The sequence below is a fragment of the Callospermophilus lateralis genome, chromosome 14, assembly GCF_048772815.1.
Source record: "Callospermophilus lateralis isolate mCalLat2 chromosome 14, mCalLat2.hap1, whole genome shotgun sequence".
Lineage (NCBI taxonomy): Eukaryota > Metazoa > Chordata > Mammalia > Rodentia > Sciuridae > Callospermophilus > Callospermophilus lateralis.
Window position 1 is genome coordinate 17,317,702 of NC_135318.1, and position 18,413 is coordinate 17,336,114.

The 18,413-nt window shown below is 49.9% G+C and overlaps 1 protein-coding gene across 1 annotated transcript in view; it reads left to right on the plus strand.

Moving 5' to 3' along the window:
• Nucleotides 1–18,413, plus strand: part of Klhl29 (kelch like family member 29) — a 280,513-nt gene that overhangs the window by 65,216 nt on the left and 196,884 nt on the right. Inside the window, exon 2 of the mRNA XM_076833011.2 lies at nucleotides 11,109–11,216. The gene's annotated coding sequence lies outside the window, so the exon portion shown is untranslated. The remainder of the gene's footprint in view (nucleotides 1–11,108; nucleotides 11,217–18,413) is intronic.

Consider the following 18,413-nt stretch of genomic DNA (forward strand, 5'->3'; position numbering starts at 1 on the left):
ATGCGCTACACAGACTCAAGGGTCCCTAGCAAGACTGAATCCTGGGTTCCCACAATGGCACCCACTCATTAATGTACCCTCCATGGCTTTTCTCCTTCCTCCCAACCCTACTCCCTCACGGTGCTTCCTGCATCAATTCCCAAGGAGACCACTTGCATCCAAATCCTTATTGCAGGCTCTGCTTGGGGGGAACCCAAACTAAGACACGTACCCCTCTGAGTATCTTCCTGTTGGTCTTCCAGGTGCTGCGGTCCTCCAGGTCCTAGCTTCAGCCCTGACAGGAAGCCTTCCTGGCCCCTCCAGCCCAGAGCCCTCTCTCCATGGGCCACCATTCGTCCCATCAGCACCATTAACTCTGCCCTTTGTGCAGCCCGTTGTTCTGTGGGGAGGTGTGGGATGGGGCAGAGGCTAGCTTGAGTGTTTGGCTCAGATCTGAAGGTGTCTCTCCAGGTCCCCAACTGGGAGTGAGGACTAGCAGAGGCATAGAGCAGAACGGAGGATGGGTAGGTAGACAATGCCAAGAGTACACTCTCTAAGGGGGGTAAAAAAAATACCCCTCCTTCCAAAGATTAATGCAAGCCCTGATGGATGACTTGGGCCATTTCCGTCCATTGTGGTAATTGCAAAGAGAGTACATTGTGTTCCAAAGGAAAAATGTTCTCTGGATGTGGTGATCTTTGCCACACTGGCTTGTGACAGAGAGAACCACATCAACTTCTAAATTTTCTCAATGGAATGCAATGTGTAATAAAATATAAATAGGCCTTTAAGAAGCATCTATGTGTTTCCTTTTATCAACCTTTAGATGCGTTCAAGCCAAGTACAATTTTATATGAATTCTAGATGATATGTAGTATTTTTATTTGCTACTTCATTGCTAAATGTTTCATATAAAACTGAAGAGGGAAAAAAAATACACAGTCCCACATATAAAAGAAGGAGCAGATGGCTGAATGTGACCATGGGAAGAAGCAGAGAATGGAGAAGGATCCGAACGGAGGCCCTCATGTACTGGGCAAGGGCCTGAGTTGGAGTGGAGGGAAACTGGTACCTGTGGTTACCTGTGCTCATTAGCCATTTGCTTCCACTGTGTTTTGAGGAGGCCATTAGTATTCACAAGAATCCACAGGTACCTTTGTTATGTTTTTTTTTTATCTTTTAAATGTACATATAAATGAGTATGTATTATTTATAGACGTCTTTGGATTTAGAAACATCAGGCTTGAAAAGTAATGCAGCAAGGAATATTTGATTTAATGCTCACTAGAGAGGGGAGACGGGGGGACTTACTGCAGGAAGGAAGCCTGGGCTGGGAGAAGTTACCTAATCTTTCTGGGGGGCTTTCCTAGAAGCTGTTTGGTGACAGTTCATGTGTGGAAACATCATCAGGTGAAAGACAGGACCGTAGCCAGGGAGCTACGGAACTCAAGTTCTCACCCTGGCTCTCCTACTGACACGCTCTGTGACCTTGAGCTTGCCAGGCACCCTCATTTTTACTGGCTTCCCTGCCTGCATCTGGACCAGAGGTCGTGCCAGCCAATGGCCTTGGATGCATTCACACCGATTGCCCTGGACTGGGGCCTCTGTTACTGCTTTATTTTGCAAAATAGCAGTGAGGTTGGTCACCCATAGTTTCGTAGGTTATTGGGGAGGTGGGGTAGTTCATTTTTGCAGTGGTGGGGATCACACCCAAGGTCTTGAATATGCCAGGCAAGTGCCCTGTCACTAAGCTGCACCCCGACCTGCACAGGTTGGTGGTGTTCAGGTGGCACAGGAAACCAGGGCACAACCGAGCCACTCACCTACACGTGTCGGTAGAGATCGGGGAAACGGGAGTTAGCTTCTCCTTCTATTTTCAGTTCCTAGGTTGTTTCTACATTGGCCAAGAAAAGCAGAGTACTTACAGAAATTCCTGGTAATAACTGCTTTCTGCTTGGGTATGGAGAAACATGCCTGTCTGTGGTTTATTTTTAAATGGATAACTCATCAGATGTGGGGAAAATGTCCTATAATCTCCACAGACTTTTCTTTCACAAAATTTTTTCCTCCGAGTGTGCACCGACAGCCTCAGATCCATTCAAATAAAATAGCTCTTCCCTGGGTGAGGAAGCAGTGCCTCCCAGACCCACTCGCGGGCAAGAAAGGGTTTTCAGCTGCTGGCCCGGAAGGCTTGGGTTGAGAGGAGAGGTGGCCCAGGGAATACAGCCTCAGAAGCCTCCGCTGTTGATTCTGGACTTTGGTTTGCTGCTTGCTGGGGAGCAGGTAAAGCCGGGGGGGTTGGTGGTGGCTGGCACTGAAGACTAAGCACTCTTCTCACCCTGGAGCATTTAACTCTCGGAACAACCCTGAATATTTAGTGATACCTTCCCCGTGGTGCGGAGGAGGAGGCTGAGGCAGGGGAGGCAGTGAGGGAGACTGTGCGGTCAGTGCCATAAATGGGCAGAGCTGATGGAGACCCAGGTCTCTCGGGTTATGTCTCCCAGGCTCTTGCCACTGCACAGCTCGATCCAAGCCCTGCACCGGGGGTCAGACACGAGGGAAACTCAAAATGAAGCTCCGATTGTGCGTGCGTGGAGGCCACAAGCCCAGCTCCGGAATTCAGACTTAGGAAAACGGATTCGCAGACCTCTCTGTACCTCCGTGAAGGCCAAAAAGCACAGAGAGGCCGACAGCCCACCTGACGTTCCCCTGTGAAGCCACTGCCCCCATCACTTCTCTTCCCGGCTATCAAAAGGTAAAGGCCCCAATAGGCAAGGGATGGCGAGGGACCCTGAGCATTAGCAGCTACAGTTACGGCCAGACCGGCTCATTCCAGACCCTGGGAATGGGCTGGAGGGGTGGCTGTCCCTTCTGCCACCGTGACCATCTCCAGCTCCATAACATGTACAGCTGTGGTTTGGATAGAGGGCTCTTCTGATGTGGGGTACAGGTCGTGGGACCAGGAAAAAGACAGACCTCAGACAAGAAACCCAAACAGGGAAGAGAAGTCCTACTCTCTCTGGGCTCTGCTTGTGAGGTCCAGACCTGAAGCAGGCTCTGGGCTAGGCATGCATTCCCAATGCTGAGGTGATATCTGCCCCATGGAGTGGGGAGGGCCTAGCCAGGGTCCGCAGCCGGCCTGGAGAACAGGCTGGGACCCTTTTGCCCAGCTACGTGTTGCTTTCTTTCTTCCACCTCCTGGCCTTTTGTTTGGTTTCACTCCCCAAGACTCTCTGCAAGTCTTGTTTAAATGTTAGAGCCTGGCCCCAGGAGGGTCAGGGAGAATCCAGGGAAGAGACTTGTCCACATTTCAGAGTTTTAAAGGGGCAGCACCCATGAGGCCCTCACGGTGGTGGGAGCAGGCCATTGGAATCACCCCACGTGGAGAACCGGGTGGACTGGAGAAGGGAACCCTGCCTACCTCTCCACACCAGAAAGAGACGAGAAGCCATACCCACCCTGGCCCTGCTTGGCAGAACAGCAGCTGGCCTGCCTGTCAGAGAATTAGGGACATCAGCGCTGCCCCAACCCCCGGGACTCGCCAGGCGGTCTAATGAGGCAGAGTAGATGCAGAAGAGCTGCGAACGGCCCGCAGCTTCAGGCAAATGTGAAGCGTCATCATGAAAAGCTTAAATTTATGGGTCTGAAGGAGAAGCAACATCTGGGAAGGAATTATTGCAATTTAAAGGGAGGATGCAGCCCTGTTTATAAGAGCGAAATCTGGAAGCAATGTCTGATATTTTTTTTAACTAGTTGGTATTCCAGTCATGAAACTATGGTGTGGATATCTGCCAGATGTTCAAAGAAAAATTGTAGAAGATGAGTTGCATCTTGTAGCCATTTGCCTTTATTGAGCAGAGCTTTTACTGAACATCTACTACATGCCAGCTGCATGCTCTCTGGTGACATCTTCACTGCCTCCGTGGGCAAGTCGGGCTACAGGAGATTGATTTGGCACCTTCGGCATCATGAAGCTTTCAAGAAAACACAAGGGCCATCCCAGATCTGACCCAGGAACGGGCAGATCTGAATTAACCAGTGGTGGGGACATGCGCTGGCACCGAGTGGCACAACCAGATGGGGGGGATCTTAGTTAATTTAATTCCTGAGGAGTCGGCTGTGCAAAAAGAAAATGGTTTGGGGGCTTTCATTTGCAATTTTGTTTCTGAAATGTTTCAATCTGGGTTTCTGGACTTCCTCAGGCTGCAGGCACCCATTTTCCTTATTTCCATGTTCTCCTTGCCCCAAATCAGTAAGAGGACTAGGAGACGGGCCCCTTTTGTGCGAGACTGGCCCATCTAGATGGCCTCGTGGGCGACACATGTGCCCCCGTCGTGACAGTCTCCACTGGTTTGCCTAAAGAGTCTCTCTACTCCAGAGAGAGGCAGGGAAACTTCCTCAAGAGACATCTGGAGGAGGAGAAGCCCTGAAGGTAGGTGAGAGATGGCGGGTGAGGCTGGCATGCGGCATGCGGAGGCAGAGCTGGGGTATCTGGGCAACAGCACATGGGGAAAAGTGCAGTTTGCCTGGGTTTCTCCAGAGTCCCAGGACCATGAGTGCATCTTGGTTGGGGAGCACTGTGACCATTCTTAGGGTTTAGCACAATCCCTCTAGTGGCAGTGAAGCCACTTGGGGAACTGTCACCTTCGTAAAGTCTGCCACCTGTGCTCACAGGTCCGGAGATGGGAAGTCCCCAGTCAAGGTCCCTCACGGCAGGCTCTGATGCAGACTCTCTTCCTGGCCTCCAGAGAGGCACCCCCGTGTCCTCAAAAGGAGGCCAGGGGGGCGGGGGTCAGCCATCTGAGGTCTCTTCCTCTTTCATGAGGGCACCATTCTGTAGAGCCAGGGCTCCATCCTTATGACCTGTGGACCCTGGTAACTGCCATGAAGTCCCTCCCTTCAAATACAACCAGGTTAGGTGTTAGGGCTTCAGCATAGGAATTTGGGGTGCACGGTTTTGTCCGTAGCAGGGTGAGAGACCAAGAGGCCTCCCCTGAGGCATCAGTAGTTGAAAGTAGAGAGAACTGATAAATCAGCTCGGCTTTCTGAGTAATGCTGTGCGTTTGGCAGGAGTGAGAGGGAGAAGGAAAATTTGGATTTTTGTTGGGGGCAGGGAAGGGTACCAGATTAAACTCGGGGGTACTCGACCACTGAGCCACATCCCCAGGCCTGTTTTGTATTTTATTTAGAGACAGGGTCTCACTGAGTAGCTTATCAGCCTCGCCACTGCTGAGGCTGGCTTTGAACTCGCTGTCCTCCTGTCTCTCAGCCTCCCAAGCTGCTGGCATTACAAGCATGCACCACTGTACCTGGCTAGAATTGGGGCTTTAATGACAGAAAGTCAGCAGTGCCATTCCCTGAGATAAGGGTTTAGAACTAGCAGATTTTGGAGAAAGCCGATCAGTTCATGCATGCAGTCTCAGTGGAGCAGGTAGGGCAGAGAATTGCCCTCAAAGAAAGTGAAAATTGGTCCCTAGAGTTTGGGTGAAGGGTGGAGAATCTTAGCTATCACAATCATTTGTAGCTCTCCAAAGTGCTCCAACAAAATCTTGGTCCCTAGAACTTAATTTCTCTTGTTGGGGAGAATCGAAATGTCATTGAACTTAATTTTTCTTGTGTGGGGTGAAAGGGGACAATAACAAAATAAAACTGAGAAACACTAGTTGTTAATTGTGGAGAATTTGGGAGCAGGGCCCATTGCTGGCAGAGGTCTGTGGCGGGTAGGAGCGAGGGGTGCGTTGAAGTTTCTCTGCTGTCAGGGGGTCTGTGCAGGGTGAGGGGTCACTTGGTAACCTGAATCCCACCAGTACATCTTGCTGCTAAGAAACGGGGAGGGTCATTAGGAACCTACTGGGATGAGGTGCCTTTATTCAGCTCAGCATGGTGACTACAAATGAACACAGGACAGCTCTCATTTCTTCAGGACGGGGTCCCCAGGAACAGAGTATCCTGAGAATCCAGACCAAAAGCATGGAGTGGAGGCTCAAAATCGGGAATCCCAGTTGAGCCTCCCTCATTGACTTTGTCTGGACAGCTTATTGGCCGTGGACCTCTGTTTCCTCATCTATAAAATGGGGATACTAAAAGGAACCAAATCCCAGATTGGTTAGAAAGGGTGAGTGAGCACATGGTAAACTCTGAGCCTGACCAAAATTCCACTGTGGTTTCTGTGTCAGGCGCCGTGGCCTCTGCAGACGCGGTCTTGCTTTGATGAATACGGGCCACGGTATACTTGCCAGGCGGTGCATCCCTGGCAGTTGAAAACAAGTAATGGATTTCATCAGAGGCCAATTCTGGCCCTTAATGGAAATGGGAAACCTGCACTGTGCTGGGTGGGCTCTCCTCCTTTAAAAGCAGTGCCTTCCGGATCCCTAAGTCCATGAACTGTCGTGAACCTTCGGAGCACGTTTGTTTTTGTGTTGGCAAGATGCCTGCAGGCTTCGGTGAACCCAGAGTTGATATTATTAATGGATGGACAGTTTTTCTGTCTTAAAAGAGAGTATGGATAAGTGTTCCTTTTGCAGGATGCATTGAGAACAGACCCTGAAGCCCAGGGCCAAGGCCGCTAGGGAACCCTGCACTGGAAGGGCCTGAGGACTAGGCTTGGGCTACAGCTTGTGGCCTCCAGTTCCTTTGCTTTTATTTTGCAAGGAAGAAAGAGTCTGTTTCCCAGTTTGCTGAGGGGTGCTCAACCACTGGGCGCTGGAACCATAATTGAGCAGTGTGGTTGAGTCAGGCAGGGCTGCTTTCTGATCCCGTATCAAACTGGAGACTCCACTAATTGGTTTCTTCTCTGTAGACAGTTTCTCTCCAAAAAAAAAAAAAAAAAAAAAAAAAAACTGGAGTCTTTTATAGAGACATAAAAAATCCTGGGATCCTTGTTTGTAATTCTCTAATCAATTTGGTTCCTGTCAGGAACCATCTTTACTTACACTGAGTTAGAACGGATATCAAAATTTTTCTTTGAGTTCAGTTTTGAAGATTTCTCAGCATTTAACCCAAACAGCCCATTCTGTCTTACTTACACGTGGGTCTTAATGCCTTGTCAAGGTCAATCAGTATCTCTTAAGTGCCTAGGGAAGGTAAAGGTCATAAGACCCCTTTCACACTTAGTGACTGATTACAAACTGCTTTTCTAAAAAATAGAGTCCTTTATTCTTTGGCTTTTGAAATTTGTCTTCCTTAAGATGTAAGCTGCCCTTTGATGACAAAATTAATGGAAGGGAAAGGGTCAGTTTGATCAGAGATGTCAAAAATAAAGTCCCAACAGGTGCAACTTGGGAGGCTGAGGCAGGAGGATTGCAAGTTCAAGGCCAATCGCAGCAGCTTAGTGAGGCCCTAAGCAGTTTAGTGAGACCCTGTTTCAAAATAAAATATCAAAAGGGCTGGAGACGTGGCTCAGTGGTAAAGCGCCCTGGGTTCAATCTCCAGTACCAAAAAAAAAAAAAAAAAAAAAAAAAAAAGTCCCAAAGTCTTGTCATCTCACCTGGAGATGGAAGATCCTACTTACCCACCCCCTGTGATTTCTTAGGCTTGTTCCTGAGATTCCTTTTCCCAGACCATGGTCATTAGAAACATAAGGGTTTTATAACACTAACTTGGAAACAAAATTATTACTAGAAACAGGTTTCTAGTAATTTAAAAATCACTTTAAATGCCAAGCATCTTGCTGGAGTAGAATGCATTTAGGTGAGTGGAGGCCTCCTGAGAAGAAAAGAGATTGGATCATGGATCTACTACTGACCACCACCATGCGATGGGTGCCGAGGAGGCCATAGAATCCCCAGGAAGCCCCAGAGGATCTAACTGCAAGAATTGGAGGTTGAGAGGATGCAAAAAGAGCAAGAAAGGAAGATGTGAGAAAATAAATAAATAAAGGCTGAACATTTGCTAAAACCTGGTAGATACCCTCCAGGAAGGAGTTTCTGGTTGGTGGGGACCAAGGTGTCACCACACAAGGTGGTGACGCTGCTGAGGAGAAGAAAGGGGAGGATTCATGGACCCCGTTCTCTAGTTTGAAAAATGGGAAGCAGAGGTTCCTAGGAATTAAATAGTTTGCCTGGTGTCAGAAAACTAAGTGACTGTGTTACAGAATTCCAGTTCCTGTCTGCCTGGTTCCAAAGTCCTGCATTCAGCCCTTTCTACATTTGTATCCATTTGGGGGTCTTAAAAGGAAATAGACATAGTCCTTAAAAATATGTCATTCAAAGAGAATTAAATTAAAGAACTAGTTACAAAAGTGCAGGTACAGCATAAAGAAGCCACAATGGGCAGTACCCCGAGGCTGATAAATGGAGATGGGGGTGATTACTGCCTCAGCCTAAGCAGGTAAGGGGAGGGAGCTATTACTGAACCCAGAGAGAAAGGCAAATGGAGTAGCCTGGGCCCATGACCTTCAGTCGAGGGACTTGGCCAGGCTGACATAGCAGGGAGGAAGGCAAGGAGGACAATGTGTAGCCAGCCCCCACCACTCGCCCCCAATCCCCTGCTAGTTCCTGTGTGGACTGACCCTAACCAGAAGCCAGAGAGCTTCAGAGCTGAGTGAGGCCCTCCATGCAGGTCAGGTGGGCCTCCCAGAACACAGGACAGGGTTGGAGCCAGGGAAGCAGACCTGGGTAAATAGAATGGATCCAGCCCAGCCTATAGTGGCCCACGTGTCCATGCGTGTCAGGACCTTTGCATTAGCACATTTGAAGAAGGTCCCAAAGAACCCAGCTTTGCATGTGGTTTGTTTTCATTTCCGTGATCTCTAGAACTTGCCTCTGGGCCTCAGAGGAGGAAGGAAGGCTGCTGTCCCCACAGCAGGCTGTAAACTGCCCTGTGGTCCTTCCGCAGCGCTGTCCCCACAAGCTCCCGCTGGCCTGTATCGGGTTCATTCAGCACAGTGGGGCTCCAACCTGAGATGCAGGCGTTAGCTGGCCAGAGGGGTTAAGCCATCTGGTTGAAGAGAAGGAACGCAAATTAACCTGTCATTGACCTCTGAGAATTTTGTCCCGAGAGATTGAGGGCCCCTTCTGAAGCTTGGTAACCAGGAACTTCTGCTCTCAGTTAACAGGCCCCACGGTGGCCTCCACGGCCCTCTGCAGTCTGGGTACGCAGGTCTTGGCTTCATGTCCACTGGAAGCTCCCTGGCCCAGCCACAGTGGCCTCCTTGCTGATGCTGGAGCACACAGTCGTGTTACCCTGAGGCATCTGCTCTGTCCCTTCCCTCTGCCCCAAACACCTGCATGACCCATATTTTTTAAGAAGCCAGGGGAATGACCAAGCTAGGACCAGTCAGGAGAATTCCCTTATTTCTATTCTACATGCCAGGAACCCCTTCCCACTGAGATTCTCTAGTTTAATGAAAATCATGGAAGTAATCTTTGTGGTGATTCTTGAGAAGAGTTAATAGGGATTTTTTTTTTCAGCTTATTTTGGTTATAGTTTCCAGTTTTTAAAAATGTTTAGGTAATCTTTTCCACCTTCTCCAAATTCTAACTCTTATGGATTCATTAGATTGAATCAATGCTTTCTCCTGTCTCAGTTCTTCGTATATACATTCTTCTCAGAAATGTAACAAAACCCTTCAAAAAAAAAAAAAAAAGAGTGGGTACAACTGTCATGACTCATGAGTCTGGCCCTGACCCTATTTATACTGCACCCCAAGCCCCCAAATGCATTGCCCACCCTGCTCTGTTTCATTTCTACAATTAGTGCTTACAACCTTCTCATGTGCTCTAGAATTTTTACTTATTCCTAAGTTTCCCATTCTTTGTTTCCACCCACTAGGATATGAGCTCCACAGGGGCGGGAATATTTTCATTCATTCATGCATTCCCAGTATGAACCTGGCCTAACATACAGCAGGCACTCAATAAGTGCTTATTGAAGAATGAATGAATGAGTGAGATTCACAAGAACCTAAAAATGGTTGGACCGCCCTCTTCCAGCCCTCTCTCTTCACCAACACCCCTCTGCTGAAGATCTTTCCCAGAAATATATTGATCTTCTAATCGCCGGCATTGCCAATACCTTGTGGCCAAAGCGATCTGTGTCCCCGAACGCATCACACAGGCTTGGCGCAGGAAATGAACTTGGGACTTTGGCTCCGTGTCAGAATTAAATGGTGACCTTGGCTAACTTTGCCTCCCCACAGAGGTTATTTCTTAATCATAAAGAGAACACTTTGTCCTTGGGAAAAGTAATATTTTTGCCACCTCCAGCTTTCAAATGGCTATTTGATATGGCTCACGGGTGTCCCTGTCAGTAGCAGCTGAAAGAGCTCCGGTGGAGAGGACCTGAGAGAGACCCGTGTGGCGTTGTCAGAGAGAAGCTGGTCATGGGGTGGAATTAGTTTACAATCACTTACTTACCTGTCCAAATCCTTCATATCACATTAAAGCTTCCCCCTGCTACCCAGGACCCTGGAGGGCTAAGAGGAAAAGGGAAAATCAATTGATAATGATACATTCCGTTTAAAAAAAACATATTGATTCCCAGGTAATGACAGTGGCGTGTTTTTGCAGGGGAGGATGCCATTTCCCAGCCTGGCAATGGCTTTCCCATATATTACATTTGAAAGAGCAAACGTGGAATGGCCCTGCCTCCCCATAATAGATAGCCTCTTTCTACTAGGTATTAAATCTATATATATATTTTTAAATTCTCTCTAAGGAACCCATCCTTCGCCTCCTCAAGGTCTTCTTGCCCATTGTCTAAAAGAAGTAATGATTTGTTTTTGTAATCCTCAAGTTTGTGTCCTTTTCAGCATTAACGACCTGAATTTCTTATTTTTCCCTATGGCTGGAGTTTCTTTGTTTGGATTAGGTGGAAGGCAATGCCATTGTTCTCCCTCTTATCCAGTGAATGGCTCAGTGATGGGGATCAGGGCTGGCTGGCGGGGGGACAGAGGAGGGACACCTCTCCTCTCAGGTGCTGCTTGTGCCTGTTGTGCTCCCTTATCTTGAGGGTACAGCGGTAGAGATGGTCCCCAGGAGGTGGCCCAGCATCTGGGAAAAACCCGAGATGGAGACCAGCATCCATTTAGGGTGGGGACATCCAAGACACTGGAATTCAAAACAGGTCTTTTTGCAAAAAGTGACTCCTGTTCCCCACCCCAACCCCACTCTCTTTCCCTCTCTTTCCAGACCGTCTGGCTTCCCCGTGATGCTCGCACTTGGCTGAGTGTTGGTGGCCGTCAAGGTTTTTGCATCCTGGGGACGAATCCTGAGCTTGCCAGAGACGGGCGGCGCAAGGTAGGTCTCTGCTCAGCTCACCTGGAATAAGAAAAGCGCCCAACCTGGGCACAGCTGCCTGTTTCCTCGCACACTGAGTGTCTGGGGAAGAGGGGAAATGTAGCAGGTCCTCACTCTTTGGGTTGGTAAGACTTTTACCACTGGTGTATGATCCACTTATTGTTTGTTCATCATTAAAAGGTTTTTAAGATATTATTTGTTCATTGTCAAAAGATAACAGCTTCCTACAGGCAGGGGGTGCAGCTCAGTGTTAGAAGGAGTACTTACTTAGTATACATAAGACCCGGGGTTCAAGCCTCAGTGTGCACACACACAAAAGAAGTACCTAAAGTTTCATAAATGTCTTATATTCCCCAGATATAATCGTCTAAGTGTGTACACAGGCCTATGTGTACATGCATACATGGGTCAGACTGTATGTGCTACTCAGAAAAATGTTATTTTGACTCAACAATACACATAAAAACACCTTTTTATAGTAGTGAATAGTGATCTATGTCATCATTTTTCAAGGCTTCATATTATATGGATACAATAATATGCATAATTGATGCCCAAATGATGGACATTTTGCATGTTTTGAATATTTTGCTGTAGCAAATAATACCACAAGAAACATTTTTGTCCATGTACTTTGCATAATCATTTGATTATTTTCTTGGGTTAAATCTGGCCTAATAGTTTTACTGTGAATTCTGAAATTCAAGATCAGGCAACCACTCCTTGTTGGAGAATCTGGCCTACCTTGTAAGGGTGTGAATCTTACGTAAAGAATGTGCATTGCTCTAACACCAGCAGGTCAGGAATGTGCCCACAGAAGCAGCGGAGCCTGCAGCTGGAGTTGCCAATGCTCACCCCATTTACTGCCAAAGGGGGAGGAGCTGGAATGAACCAAGATAGTGGGGGAAATGGACAGAGGGACTTAAGATAGCTGGGGCTCAGTTGGCCCATCCTCACATTTCCTTGCAGCACTTGAGCATTTAGAAGTCTATGGATCCCAAGCCAGTTGAGGTGGCACATGCCTGTAATCCTAGCAAATCAGGGAGGCTGAGGCAGGAGGATCGTGAGTTCAAAGCCAGCCTCAGCAAAAGTGAGGCACTAACCAACTCAAATAAAATACAAAATAGGGCTGGGTTTGTGGCTCAGTGGTCAGTGGTCAAGTGTCCCTGAGTTCAATCCCCAGTACCAAAAAAAAAAAAAAATGGAAGATGTCTATGGATCCTAGCCGCCCAGGAGGCTGAGGCAGGAGGATCGCAAGTTCAAAGCCAACTTAGCAACTTAGCAAGGACCTAAGCAACTTAGTGAAACCCTGTCTCAATAAAAAATAAAAGGGCTGAGGATGTGGCTCAGTGGTAAATTGCCCCTGGGTTAAATCCCAAAAGAAAAAAAAAAAAGGAAAGAAGTCCATGGGCCAAAGCCACGTCTGCAGGAACACAAAGGCCCAATGCTGGGTGGCACAGACCATAGTGGCTCCAGGACTGCTGCATGCTGACAGGAAGCCTCTGGGCATCTGCCTGTGGCCGGCTTGTGACCTATGCCCCAGCTTTCCTCTGCATCGGAGCAGAGCAGAAAGTCAGTAGGGGTCTTCTATGTGCCGGTTCTCTGCTGATCCAGAAGCCTTGTCTTTGGACTTAGAGACGGTGAGGCTGAGGGTAGCCCATCTCTCCCAGAACCTTGTACAGAAAGAAGACAGTGCAGCTCTGGGATCCAGCTGAGGGTAGCTGAGGCTGTCAGCAGGAAGTGGAAGGAGGCTCCAGACTGGGACTAGATCAGCTGCCAAAAGGGAAAAGCCCCCACCACCCAACTGAGCCTCCTGCCAGCTGCCACCCACAAGCCCAGTGGGGGCAGCCAGAGGAGGACAGATGGCTTCCTGACCTAGGGATCTGGTGGGCTGTTGGCACAAGCCTAATGGCACCACTGACTGGGGGCAGCTGGGCTCATGCATTATCCCTAGCCCTGGAGACTGTGGGGTCAGAGAAGGGGAGTTGGAAACATGACAGTTTGGTGACAGTAGCCCTCCCAGCTCCAAGAGGGGCAGAAATGAGCAAGCATCTGAGAAAAGGTTTGGGAGTTGTGCTTCATGGGGGACCGGCTGTGACTGTGGCAGGGAGGAAGGGGATAGGAGGCCCCCAGGGCAATGAGTTTTGGTTCCTTAAATGACACGACTCTTAGTTTGGGGCCTTCTGTTCCCTGATACCCACACAGAGTGACACATGGCTCTCATTCATCCCAACCTTGGATGAGAATAGATTTCTGATGGGGGGATCCTGAAGGTGGTGGTCTCAGCAGGCATGCCTGATAGGGTGCACTCTGTGAGCATCAGACGGAGGTCCCCGCTGCAGATTCCCGTCTGTCTTCCCTACCGCCTAGCCAGGTCCTGGAGGGTGGGTTCTGTGTTCTGCCCTCCATACTTCCCCGAGTGCCCTCTGCACTTTGAGAAAACCTGCACACAGGCAGGACTGTCCTGAGAGCACCCACGCCCCATGGCCTAGTGCGAGGTGTGCTCTTCCCTCCTGAGCAGGACTTCCGCTGATTTCTGGGAGGACAAAAAGGTGCTGTGGCCCACTGTGGCCCCTGGTGACCAGTGGAAGCAGCTACCGCTTCACTGTGGAAACTGGGCCAGCTCACTGGTTCCTGCGCACCCTGCTACAAAACAGGCCAGTCCAGGCAAAAGCATGGCCGGAGCTATCTGCCTTTCAGAAATGTCTGATGAACGAAAATCACCCAAGTAACCAAAAAGGGTCCTAAAACCAGTCAGCAGGGGTGACATCTAACTCGGCACCACAGGGGACAATAAGCAGAAGACTCAGGACAGAACCAAAGGCTGCTCCCAGGATGGTACCAGCAGACTCCCAGCCCCCGGAACAGATAGAAGGCGGCTGCCAGGCTCCTTGGCTCTGAGGAGTCGCCAGGTGCAGCCTCCCCTGCCTCTGTCACTAGGACCGTGGGACCATCTCAGTCCTGCCTGTCCAGACCCTTTGCCCCTACCCTCAGCAAACAAAATGCCCTGTGTGTCCTGCATCCTCGGAGGACATTGCACACGTCTTCAGAGACAGCAGGACTTGGAGCTGTTCCCTGTGCCACGCCCGGGCTTCCTCACTTGCCGCAGCTTCGCTTCCCCCAAATCGATCTGCAGGTGTCCTCTCTGACCACACTCCTGTCCTCTGTGACACTTCACTCCCGACCAGGACAGCCTTGCTTCATTGAGACCTCCAGGCCTTCTTCTTCTCTGTGGCCTTCTTCGTCTCTGCTGCCTCCTTGTCCATCTCCATCCTGCTGCCATGGCTCCCACCCCAGGATGGGCCTCAGTGCATGTGGCCACCAGACCTCCCAGTGCGGCTCTGAACACCATGTACATTCAGTTGACCACTTATCCTCAGACTGTTGCTGCCTTTCCTGGCCTGCCCTGGGACCTCTGCAGTCCCCTCCTCTGCTGAGCATCTGAGCTTTCTGGCACCTTAGAAGTCCATGTGTCCGCGCCCATTGGCAGGGCACAGTCCCTCAGCTGGACTGAGCCAGGTGGCAGCCCTGGCCAGGCAGCTCCTGTGGCCGCTCCCTGCCTGCTGCCCTTTACCTCTTTCCAGTGAAGAGTCCCTGAGACCCCAGGGCCCTGTCTACCTCCACATGGACAAATTGCTTCTCTCCTAGTTTCCTGGGTATGTGGACCTCCCGCCACTGTCACTGTACTCATGGAGACTTCACGCTCTGGCTCCCAGGAGTGTGAGGGTGGCCTGCTTCAAGGTCTTCCTCCGCTTTCCATCCTGCCATTGTTCTTACTCCCTCTGCCTTAGCTGTCCTCAGCCTTGACTCCCAGATGGCATCTCGGTCCCTGTGCACCTGTCACCTGCCCGTCCAATTCCATGCTAGACTCAGCCTGTCCAAAACAAAGCTGCATCGTGGCTGTCTGTGAATCCCTTCACAAGGGAGGCCTCTGCCCTCTGCCTGCTGTGACTGAGTCTCTGTCTCCTTTCCTCAGGGGGCTTCTCTTCCTTCCCAGACCATCAGCTCCTTGAGGACAAGGACTGCCCTTTTTCCTTCACAGGCCCTCAGCCGGGCCAGGTACATGCATGCATGCTTTGTAAGATCAGATGATCATTCTCCTTCCAGAGATCACAGAACTGCAGGGTGCTCACGGACAGTGGGGCGGAGGGGATCTGGAATAGGAGGCAGGCCCCTGGCTTCTAGTCCAAAACCCACCCATAACTCTGTGCAAGCCCCATAAAACCTTCCTCAGTCTTTTCATCTGTAAAATGGGAATAACCACGACCCTTCTACCACTCAGGAGGAGACTGAGAGATTGAGTGGAGACCGGCATTGAGCAAGTAGCAGAGCCTCCTGGGCCCACCAGCATAGCAGTGCGTGCCCTCTGTGCACGTGGAACTGGGGTGGGTCCTCCCCCAGGTATTCCCCTTAGTGTCCTCACGAGGAGGAAGGGTTGTCGACTCAACTCAAGGTGTTACCAAGTTCCTTCACTCTCCACCTTGAGGAATTGAGGTGGTTATAGAGATTTTACAAAACGAGATTCCTGGATGATGTGTGATTCATTCCACTCTGTCAGCTACTCTAAAGTCTGGCCCCTGAATCAAATCATCCCCAAGCTGGGTACCTTGAGAGTGTTATGCTGCCAGCCCTGTCTCTGACCCCACTCCAGCTCTCTGGGCTGTTGGGGCATCTGCTGCCCTATAGATCTCAGCGCTGGGCCCGCACCAAGGGTTTCCTGGCAGCTCATGTTTATCCTGTCGCTTGTGCTAGAACTCCAGCAGAAATGTCTCTCATTTTACCACATTCTCTTCTCCCAAGCAACCATCCTGGCATCTCATACACTGAGGATCATAACGGATCAGCTTTTTGTTTGCCCCTTCTGAGTCCTCTGAACATTAACCCTCAACTCCACATCTGTGTTAAAGTCACTAAGGGAGACCAAAAAAAAAAATCCTCCCACCCGGCTGCATACCAGTTCTATTAAATCAAAATCTCGGGGAGGGGGGCCCAGGCATTTGTATTTTTTTAAAGCTCCCCAGACGATTCCAAGGGGCAGCCAAGGTCAGAAGCACGGCCCAGCCTGGAGGCAGATTTGTGGCCTGCCTGTGGCTCAGGTGTGGGACTTTCTAGATGTGATTTCATGTAGGCGACACTCCCTGCTCCATTTCCTCTCCTGCACTTGTTCTTGCTCCTGCTTTGATTTACGATGTCTTAAAGTATCCTTTTAAGTCCCCTGCAGTCCTTTCTGGAGCTCTGTTGGGTGAAAACAAACAGAACGGAAAGCTTGCACTCTTCCCTGTCTGGGACCTGGGCCCAGCTCCTGCCCCAGTGGCCACCTGCTAGCTTGCCCCAAGTCCTAGGAGCTGGATGAGTAGCCTCTGTTCCGGAAATCCCACTTTGAGGAATTGCAGCCAGTTCTGCCAAGAGCCCTCCAGGGCCTCATAGCTGAAGTTTGGTGGGTTCACAGCATCTATGTGCTGAGGTGGGACTGGGAGGAGGCTAGTGATGGCCAGAGAAGCTGTCAGAGTGTCACTTGCCCGTGGCTGGCCATGCTACCCTTCTGTGCCCTTCTGATCTGCTCCACTCAGCCCCGCACCCAACAGCAAGTGGAGCTAGTGGTCGGAAGGCAGGAGATGCACAGGGTGAAACTTTCCCCCCTTCCGGAAGCCAGGAGCTGAGGACCAGTGTGCACACAAGCAGTTCCACCTAGCTGCTGGCAGGGTGAGTGGAGGGCATGCGGCAGTTCATTCTGCCTGCAGAACCTCATTTGGCACCTGGGCCAGAAATAGCTTATCCACAAACCTCTGAGTTTATTTTTGTGGCAAAGTTTGATTTTCCAAGCAGACTGTCTCCTTCCTTACCTTGTACCTGCCCCAGTGGCCAGAGCCGCCAGGAACAGTTGGGAGTTGTCCCCTACTAAAGACACCCTAGCAGGGGAGGCACGGGGGCTGACTCCCAGCCTGGGCTCTGTGAGCTTTGTCCAGGAGGGGCATCTCTTTCTAATTTGCACAAAACAATGAATAGGCTAATAGCAGCCTTGCCAGCATTCTGCTCAGGGAAAGGACCACATGTGCATTTTTTGAGTGACCATGCTCCTAAAACTTGTGGACTTCTGTCTCTTGTAGATGATCTCATTTACTGATGCTTAATGGCCGCTTGAAAATACTTTGAGCTTTTGTCTTCTAATCATAAGTTTCTCTCCCCTTCCTCTCCTCCCTCCCCCTCCCTCAGACATATAGTACCAGGACACCGGGGGCTGTTGTAGGATAGCCAGCACCTAGGGAACCCAGGCTCTCAACATTCGTTCGTTCCTTGTAATGTTTACTGGCAGCCACGTTGTGTATTATTGCAGGTCTGGGGGCCGGAGAACTCAGACTAAAGTTCTGTCTTCCAGGAACTTCTATTCCAGTTGGGAGACCTGCAACTAAACATTCTTATAATAATGTATGATCAATCCAACAGGAAGACTTTATACAAAGTGCTATGGAAGAATCACTCATTTGCTCAACAAATATTTCTTTAGCATCTACTATAATGCCAGGCACTGGGATGAGCGCAGTGACCATGGGAGAGAAAAATCCCTGACCCAGAGCTTACATCTGAAGGACCTGGGACCAAATTGCCATGTCAGGCTGGAGACCACTCCGCTCGCTCCCGCTTTCATCTCGGCCACTCGGAGGCTCATCGGTTACAGCTGCCAGTAGGCTTTTTCATGTGAACTGGATGCCAAGATGAGGAGGGAGATTTAAGCCTCACTCATAGAACTCAAGTTCACCCATGTAAGACAAGACGCAGCCTCGCAACCCTTGTGGACCCTTCCTTTGATTTGTAGCAACTTATTTAAATAGAAGCATCTGGTTCATAAGGTACAACAACAACAAAAAACATTAAAAGCATATTTCTGCTTTTACAAAACAATATAATAACAGCACAGGAGACAACAATTAACCTGCCCCCCATCCTTCCCCAGGTACCCAGGCAGGTGCTGAACGTGGGAAATGGAAGTCAAAGCAGGTTCTTCCAAGTTCCCTTCTGCAGTCAGTGCTCAGGATGTGCTTGAAGCAACCCTGCCAGCCAGGCTGAGAACCTCACCCCACCACCCCAGCGCGCAGAGGAGGTGTGCTGCCTCTCCATCCCAGAATAAACAGCGCGATTATTTATTTAGGACCAGTTCAAGGCTTTCTAACACACCTTCGGAGTGCTCTGCCATCTTGT